Source organism: Oncorhynchus gorbuscha, unplaced genomic scaffold, assembly GCF_021184085.1.
Source record: "Oncorhynchus gorbuscha isolate QuinsamMale2020 ecotype Even-year unplaced genomic scaffold, OgorEven_v1.0 Un_scaffold_5231, whole genome shotgun sequence".
In the NCBI taxonomy this organism is placed as follows: domain Eukaryota; kingdom Metazoa; phylum Chordata; class Actinopteri; order Salmoniformes; family Salmonidae; genus Oncorhynchus; species Oncorhynchus gorbuscha.
Window position 1 is genome coordinate 20,719 of NW_025749081.1, and position 7,016 is coordinate 27,734.

Sequence of the window (7,016 nt, forward strand, 5' to 3'; positions counted from 1 at the left end):
GGGAGTGGGAGAGGTGGGAGAGGGTCATTGAAAAGTGTAAGTGTGTGTGTGTGTGTGTGTGTGTGTGTGTGTGTGTGTGTGTGTGTGTGTGTGTGTGTGTGTGTGTGTGTGTGTGTGTGTGTGTGTGTGTGTGTGTGTGTGTGTGTACTAATTTCAGATACAGTGGCATTGAGCTGGGTTGATGATTGACAGGTAACTCTGTCCTCTGTGTACACACCGGTCGGCATGACGATGAACAAATACAGCTAAAGACCTGGGTACAGTAAACACTGATCTGGGACCAGGATAAATGGTGATTGGAGACTAGTCAAGGACAAGGTGAAGGTTAGAATTCAACTCTATTAGTCAAGGACAAGGTGAAGGTTATAATTCAACTCTATTAGTCAAGGACAAGGTGAGGGTTAGAATTCAACTCTATTAGTCAAGGACAAGGTGAGAGTTAGAATTCAACTCTATCAGTCAAGGACAAGGTGAAGGTTAGAATTCAACTCTATCAGTCAAGGACAAGGTGAAGGTTAGAATTCAACTCTATCAGTCAAGGACAAGGTGAAGGTTAGAATTCAACTCTATCAGTCAAGGACAAGGTGAAGGTTAGAATTCAACTCTATCAGTCAAGGACAAGGTGAGGGTTAGAATTCAACTCTATCAGTCAAGGACAAGGTGAAGGTTAGAATTCAACTCTATTAGTCAAGGACAAGGTGAAGGTTAGAATTCAACTCTATTAGTCAAGGACAAGGTGAGGGTTATAATTCAACTCTATCAGTCAAGGACAAGGTGAGGGTTAGAATTCAACTCTATCAGTCAAGGACAAGGTGAAGGTTAGAATTCAACTCTATTAGTCAAGGACAAGGTGAGGGTTAGAATTCAACTCTATCAGTCAAGGACAAGGTGAAGGTTAGAATTCAACTCTATCAGTCAAGGACAAGGTGAGGGTTATAATTCTACTCTAATTCAACTCTATCAGTCAAGGACAAGGTGAGGGTTATAATTCAACTCTAATTCAACTCTATCAGTCAAGGACAAGGTGAGGGTTATAATTCAACTCTAATTCAACTCTATCAGTCAAGGACAAGGTGAGGGTTATAATTCAACTCTAATTCAACTCTATCAGTCAAGGACAAGGTGAGGGTTATAATTCAACTCTATCAGTCAAGGACAAGGTGAGGGTTATAATTCAACTCTAATTCAACTCTAATTCAACTCTATTAGTCAAGGACAAGGTGAAGGTTATAATTCAACTCTAATTCAACTCTAATTCAACTCTATCAGTCAAGGACAAGGTGAGGGTTATAATTCAACTCTAATTCAACTCTATTAGTCAAGGACAAGGTGAAGGTTATCTATCAGATGACTTGTTGTTGACACTTACATTTACATTTAAGTCATTTAGCAGACGCTCTTATCCAGAGCGACTTACAAATTTGAGATATGGGCTAGGGGATACGGGTAGGAGATATGGGCTAGGGGATAAGGGTAGGAGATATGGGCTAGGGGATACGGGTAGGAGATATGGGCTAGGGGATAAGGGTAGGAGATATGGGCTTGCGGATAAGGTTAGGAGATAGGGGCTAGGGGATAAGGTTAGGAGATAGGGGCTAGGGGATGAGGTTAGGAGATAGGGGCTAGGGGATGAGGTTAGGAGATATGGGCTAGGGGATGAGGTTAGGCGATATGGGCTAGAGGATAAGGTTAGGAGATAGGGGCTAGGGGATAAGGGGTGGCAGGGTAGCCTAGTGGTTAGAGCATTGGACTAGTAACCGGAAGGTTGCAAGTTCAAAACCCCCGAGCTGACAAGGTACAAATCTGTCGTTCTGCCCCTGAACAGGCAGTTAACCCACTGTTCCTAGTCCGTCATTGAAAATAAGAATGTGTTCTTATGTGTGTTCCACTGTCCCTTGGCCGTCATTAAAAATAAGAATGTGTTCTTAATTGACTTGCCTAGTAAAATAAAGGTAAAAAATAATTAAAAAAGGTTAGGAGATAGGCGCTCGGTTTGATTTGGGATTCAAATCAAAGTTAATTTGTCATGTGCGCTGAATACAAGACCTTACAGTGAAATGCTTACTTACAGGCTCTAACCAACAGCGCAAAAAAGGTATTAGGTGAACATTAGGTAGGTAAAGAAATAAAACAACAGTAAAAAAAGACAGGCTATATACAGTAGCGAGAGTTAGTTCAGCTGCAGTTTTATAAACATTCTAGGTGACACTAAATCCCCATTAATGTCCCCACCCCCTCCTCATCTTGTCTGCGTTCCACGCAAGCGCACAATGACGTCGTTTATGCTGAGAAGGATTCGAAATCGATTGTCGAAAAAAAACTCAAGTCGATCAACAAAATGTCGGATAAACAAAATGCTCAAAAAAGGTATTACGACTCCAACTTGAATTCGTTTTTAGTTCAGTATTGTGTATCAAATAACACATTATTACTGTTTCATACTGTTTTGTGATAGTTTGAATGTGTTAAACAAAGTGAATATGTTTTAGGAAACAGCTAGCTAACGTGACTAGCTGAGTTAGCTACTTTAGCTGTAGCAAGCAGCTAACTAACTTGTAGACATACAGATGATTCATAAATTATACACGTTTTGTATTGCTGATTATTACCAACACTTGGTTTTCTGTTTGTAGTGCTAAAATAGCAGCTGGCGCCGTGGTGTGCGTCGAAAGCGAGATCAGAGGGGATGTCACTATTGGTAAGAAGACGTCAAATGTAGCATTTAGCTTAGCTAGTCGGGTAACGTCCGCTAACTATTTATTTTACAATGAGCAACAACAACATTCGTTTGTCTGTAGTAGCTCTAGTCTCTATATAGCTTGACATTATCACACGGCTCAGGTTACTGAGTATATATCCACTTTAAGGCCGGCTAAAAATGGTTGATGTGGGAGGCTAGCGTTGCACATTTGACTGTTCATGCATGGTCTTTCCAGGTGCCAGAACCGTGGTCCATCCCAAAGCCCGCATCATTGCCGAGGCAGGACCCATAGTCATCGGAGAAGGCAACCTCATCGAGGAACAAGCTCTTATAATCAACAGGTGAACATAACAATAGTGAATCTTCTAGAAGTGGAAGGGTACAGTGGTGAGGTCTCTCCTGTGTTCTATTGCCGCCTCTCTCTCTCCCCCTCCCCGGTTACATCCATCCATTCTCCCTACACTTTATTCCTTCCGTGCTTTTATTCTGTCTTTCCCCCACCTCTCTTTTGCACTTGTAACGGATGTGAGACGGCTAGCTTGGTTAGTGGTGCGCGCTAAATAGCGTTTTTTTTTGTGGAGCGATGGGTAACGATGCTTCGAGGGTGACTGTTGTTGATGTGTGCAGAGGGTCCCTGGTTCGCGCCCGGGTATGGGCGAGGGGACGGTTTAAAGTTATACTATTACACAGTCGCCCACCTCTTTTTCCTCTGTCATGTTATGGTCTCCTTTTCCTCTGTCATGTTATGGTCTCCTTTTCCTGTCATGTTATGGTCTCCTTTTTCTCTGTCATGTTATGGTCTCCTTTTCCTGTCATGTTATGGTCTCCTTTTCCTCTGTCATGTTATGGTCTCCTTTTCCTGTCATGTTATGGTCTCCTTTTCCTGTCATGTTATGGTCTCCTTTTCCTCTGTCATGTTATGGTCTCCTTTTCCTGTCATGTTATGGTCTCCTTTTCCTGTCATGTTATGGTCTCCTTTTCCTGTCATGTTATGGTCTCCTTTTCCTCTGTCATGTTATGGTCTCCTTTTCCTGTCATGTTATGGTCTCCTTTTCCTCTGTCATGTTATGGTCTCCTTTTCCTCTGTCATGTTATGGTCTCCTTTTCCTCTGTCATGTTATGGTCTCCTTTTCCTCTGTCATGTTATGGTCTCCTTTTCCTCTGTCATGTTATGGTCTCCTTTTCCTCTGTCATGTTATGGTCTCCTTTTCCTCTGTCATGTTATGGTCTCCTTTTCCTCTGTCATGGTCTCCTTTTCCTCTGTCATGGTCTCCTTTTCCTCTGTCATGTTATGGTCTCCTTTTCCCCTGTCATGTTATGGTCTCCTTTTCCTCTGTTATGGTCTCCTTTTTCCTCTATGGTCTCCTTTTTCCTCTGTCATGGTCTCCTTTTTCCTCTGTCATGGTCTCCTTTTTCCTCTGTCATGGTCTCCTTTTTCCTCTGTCATGGTCTCCTTTTTCCTCTGTCATGTTATGGTCTCCTTTTTCCTCTGTCATGTTATGGTCTCCTTTTTCCTCTGTCATGGTCTCCTTTTTCCTCTGTCATGTTATGGTCTCCTTTTCCTCTGTCATGTTATGGTCTCCTTTTCCTCTGCCATGTTATGGTCTCCTTTTCCCTCTGCCATGGTCTCCTTTTTCCTCTGTCATGTTATGGTCTCCTTTTCCTCTGTCATGGTCTCCTTTTCCTCTGTCATGGTCTCCTTTTCCTCTGTCATGGTCTCCTTTTCCTCTGTCATGTTATGGTCTCCTTTTCCTCTGTCATGTTATGGTCTCCTTTTCCTCTGTCATGTTATGGTCTCCTTTTCCTCTGTCATGGTCTCCTTTTTCCTCTGTCATGGTATGGTCTCCTTTTCCTCTGTCATGTTATGGTCTCCTTTTCCTCTGTCATGGTCTCCTTTTCCTCTGTCATGGTCTCCTTTTCCTCTGTCATGGTCTCCTTTTCCTCTGTCATGTTATGGTCTCCTTTTCATCTGTCATGTTATGGCTGTCTGATTGAAGCTGTATGCCTGATTTGAAGCTGTATGTCTGATATGAAGCTGGCTGTCTGATATGAAGCTGGCTGTCTGATGGAAGCTGGCTGTCTGATTGAAGCTGGCTGTCTGATTGAAGCTGGCTGTCTGATTGAAGCTGGCTGTCTGATATGAAGCTGGCTGTCTGATATGAAGCTGGCTGTCTGATGGAAGCTGGCTGTCTGATTGAAGCTGGCTGTCTGATTGAAGCTGGCTGTCTGATTGAAGCTGGCTGTCTGATATGAAGCTGGCTGTCTGATATGAAGCTGGCTGTCTGATATGAAGCTGGCTGTCTGATATGAAGCTGGTTGTCTGATTGAAGCTGGCTGTCTGTCTTTGATCAGTTATCCAGAGAACATAGCGCCTGACTCTGAGGGAGTGGAGCCAAAGACGATGACCATCGGCATCAACAACGTGTTTGAAGTTGGGTGTAGTATCCTTTATATTGAAGTGGTACACTGACCTCTAGGGTACAGCCACTGAGCCACTCTAGGGTACAGCCACTGACCTCTAGGGTACAGCCACTGACCTCTAGGGTACAGCCACTGACCTCTACAGCCACTGGTACAGCCACTGACCTCTAGGGTACAGCCACTGACCTCTAGGGTACAGCCACTGACCTCTAGGGTACAGCCACTGACCTCTAGGGTACAGCCACTGACCTCTAGGGTACAGCCACTGACCTCTAGGGTACAGCCACTGACCTCTAGGGTACAGCCACTGACCTCTAGGGTACAGCCACTGACCTCTAGGGTACAGCCACTGACCTCTAGGGTACAGCCACTGACCTCTAGGGTACAGCCACTGACCTCTAGGGTACAGCCACTGACCTCTAGGGTAGGTACAGCCAACTGACCAGTACAGCCACTGACCTGTAGGTACAGCCACTGACCTGTTACAGCCACTGAGGGTACAGCCACTGACCTGTAGGGTACAGCCACTGACCTGTAGGGTACACTGACCTGTAGGGTACACTGACCTTAGGGTACAGCCACTGACCTATAGGGTACAGCCACTGACCTGTAGGGAACAGCTATTTGGACATTTGACCTCTGTCTAATATCACATATCTGTATATTGCTGCTCTGAAAGTCCTTTTGTTGGTAAAGTATGAAATTCTCCTTAACCAATGATACTTGCAGTGTCTCAAGCTTTGAAAATTGGGGACAACAATGTCATAGAATCCAAAGGTAAGAAAGGTTCAAATGCCACAAATTCAGTAATGACTGTCTTCATCCCAATGATCTGAATGACTGAGTGTGTCTGTGTTGGTTATTAAATCACTGGTTATTAAATCACTATGGAGAGAACCCTTCTATCATCTAAACTGTTGATTGGTTATTAAATCACTATGGAGAGAACCCTTCCATCTAAACTGTTGATTGGTTATTAAATCACTATGGAGAGAACCCTTCCATCTAAACTGTTGATTGGTTATTAAATCACTATGGAGAGAACCCTTCCATCTAAACTGTTGATTGGTTATTAAATCACTATGGAGAGAACCCTTCTGTTGATTGGTTATTAAATCACTATGGAGAGAACCCTTCTATCATCTAAACTGTTGATTGGTTATTAAATCACTATGGAGAGAACCCTTCTATCATCTAAACTGTTGATTGGTTATTAAATCACTATGGAGAGAACCCTTCCATCATCTAAACTGTTGATTGGTTATTAAATCACTATGGAAACCTTCTCTAAACTGTTGATTGGTTATTAAATCACTATGGAGAGAACCCTTCTATCTAAAGAATCTAAGCTGTTGATTGGTTATTAAATCACTTCTATCATCTAAACTGTTGATTGTTATTAAATCTATGGAGAGAACCCTTCTATCATCTAAACTGTTGATTGGTTATTAAATCACTATGGAGAGAACCCTTCTATCATCTAAACTGTTGATTGGTTATTAAATCACTATGGAGAGAACCCTTCTATCATCTAAACTGTTGATTGGTTATTAAATCACTATGGAGAGAACCTTCTATCATCTAAACTGTTGATTGGTTATTAAATCACTATGGAGAGAACCCTTCCATCATCTAAACTGTTGATTGGTTATTAAATCACTATGGAGAGAACCCTTCCATCTAAACTGTTGATTGGTTATTAAATCACTATGGAAGAACCCTTCCATCTAAACTGTTGGTTATTAAATCACTATGGAGAGAACCCTTCTATCATCTAAACTGTTGATTGGTTATTAAATCACTATGGAGAGAACCCTTCTATCATCTAAACTGTTGATTGGTTATTAAATCACTATGGAGAGAACCCTTCTAGCAATACGTAACTGAACGAAGT

The 7,016-nt window shown here is 42.5% G+C and overlaps 1 pseudogene; it reads left to right on the plus strand.

The window, feature by feature from the left end:
* The first annotated feature begins 2,255 nt into the window (after positions 1-2,255).
* Positions 2,256-5,973, plus strand: LOC124029003 (annotated as a pseudogene).
* Positions 5,974-7,016: the final 1,043 nt, after the last annotated feature.